The 2413-nt window shown below is 42.1% G+C and overlaps 1 protein-coding gene across 1 annotated transcript in view; it reads right to left on the reverse strand.

The window, feature by feature from the left end:
* LOC123979022 (gamma-aminobutyric acid receptor subunit rho-2-like) overlaps positions 1–2413 on the reverse strand; it is an 83203-nt gene that overhangs the window by 43447 nt on the left and 37343 nt on the right.

A 2413-nucleotide genomic window follows, 5' to 3' on the forward strand; every position in this document is an offset into this window, starting at 1 on the left:
TAATGCCTCCTCTTCTCTTTCATTTCCTCTTACAGAGCTACCACTTTCCTACTTTCTGTTGTTCAGTGAGAAACGTGAGCTCCAGCTAGCATATTGGAGATCTATGAGATATTCTGGTTTTGAACTGCCCGTGGGAGGAATGTACATGTAAAAATCTGTACATTCTTGATTAAAAGTCATGTGAAATCTCTTTTATCTTTCGTCTCCTCAATTCGGGTGTGTTTCCAAAACGTCTCTGGTGAATCTCTCGGACTCGACTCGCAAGCATCGGTATGCACAGATTTGATTGGCTGAGCAGCGTCACATGAGACGATTGGAGCACATGCGATTGGTCTGTGAGTTTCCTGGTCCTCTAAACCAGTACAGTAAATGCTAGAAAAGCTGCGCGGGTTAAAATAGAAACGCTCCGTCACGAGGTAGTAAGTCTCAATAATAAATGGGCTGTAGGTCGGCGGTTCGGAGAGGACGGCTGCTGGGTCCGGATCCGGACCGCGGTCCGCCTATTAGTGACCTCTGATCTAGTTGCTCTGTAGACCGTAAAAAGCCCATCATTTGGCAAAGACTGGCCACTGTTTAACTTTGGTTACTGACATTCTGCCACCATTGTATCTCCAGATCAGTGTACCCTTCAATGCCCTGAAAGAAAGTGCAAATAAGTTTATAAATGACTGTTTGCATAGATATATACTGTGTGTACATGAATATGTATGGTGTGTTATTCACGTTCCATGAGGTTCTGTGTTTGCTCCAATTCTGGCACAGAACATTATATATGATTGATTTAGACAACATTATCAGGAAACACTCCATAAACCTTCCTTGATGAAACCAATCAGTTAGCTAAACGTCAAGTGTGCCTTCAGGATGTAAAAACCTGGATGACCTGTAATTTTCTAATGTAAAATTTAAATTATTGTACTTGGTCCCAACACCTCTGAGACACATTATCTAAAGATATAGTTACTGTGGATGGCCTCCAGCCCCAGGAATCTCAGAGATATCTGAGATTAAGACATGTCCTTCAAGTCTTCAAGGACTGCCATTTTTTACCTATGTGACATTGAAAATGGCCAGGCACCATCTTATCTTGAAGAGCTCATAGTAATTTACTACCCCATCAGAGCACTGTCCTCCCAGAATGCAGGGTTACAAATCAAATCCACACACAGTTACTTGTGGTGTCCCCCAGGGGTCAGTCATCCACCTCTCCTCAACAGTCACTAATCTTGGTGTAAAAATGGACTCCCAACTCACTTTTGCCCATATAAATCACCTATGCAAGACCTCTCTACCACCTCCGTAACATCTCCAAACTCCGTCCCATTCTCTCCCTCCCAGATGCCAAAAAGCCTGGACTACTGTAACGCACTTCTCATTGGGATTCCTAGAAAGAGTCTGCAGAGGCTTCAGTACATTCAAAACTCTGCAGCTAGGATCCTGATGAGCTTGCGGAAACATGAGCACATTACCCCCATTCTCCACTCACTGCACTGGCTTCCCATCTCCACCAGGATTGAGTACAAGGTTTCCCTCCTCACACACCAATGCATCCATGGACATTCTTTTTAGCAAAGCTTTTTGGTCCCCTTTAGAAAGAACTGCTCATTTGTTTTTTCTTTAACCTGTAGCACTTTGAGATCTCTTGATGAAAAGTGCGTTATAAATAAAATGTATTATTATTAGTTCCTAGAGTCTCCAAAAGTACAATGGGATCCAGAGCCTTCAGCTATCCTGTGGAACCAGGTCCCACTTTGTGTTCGGGAGGATACCATCTTCAAGCTTATTTACAAGCTTATTGTTAGGGCTGGCTCAGGTGAGTCATGAACCATCCCTTAGTTATGCTGATTATCGGATCCTGCTACATTGAATGTGTTTCATATACAGTGGGTACGGAAAGTATTCAGACCCCTTTAAATTTTTCACTCTTTGTTTCATTGCAGCCATTTTCCAAAAATCAAAAAAGTTCATGTTATTTCTCAGTAATGTACACTCAGCACCCCATCTTGACAGAAAAAAACAGAAATGTAGAAATTTTTGCTAATGTATTAAAAAAGAAAAACTGAAATATCACATGGTCATAAGTATTCAGACCCTTTGCCGTGACACTCATATTTAACTCAGGTGCTGTCTATTTCTTCTGATCATCCTTGAGATGGTTCTACACCTTCATTTGAGTCCAGCTGTGTTTGATTATACTGATTGGACTTGATTAGGAAAGCCACACACCTGTCTATATAAGACCTTACAGCTCACAGTGCATGTCAGAGCAAATGAGAATCATGAGGTCAAAGGAACTGCCTGAAGAGCTCAGAGACAGAATTGTGGCAAGGCACAGATCTGGCCAAGGTTACAAAAAAATTTCTGCTGCACTTAAGGTTCCTAAGAGCACAGTGGCCTCCATAATCCTCAAATG

This window comes from Micropterus dolomieu, linkage group LG11, assembly GCF_021292245.1.
Source record: "Micropterus dolomieu isolate WLL.071019.BEF.003 ecotype Adirondacks linkage group LG11, ASM2129224v1, whole genome shotgun sequence".
Taxonomy (NCBI): Eukaryota; Metazoa; Chordata; class Actinopteri; order Centrarchiformes; family Centrarchidae; genus Micropterus; species Micropterus dolomieu.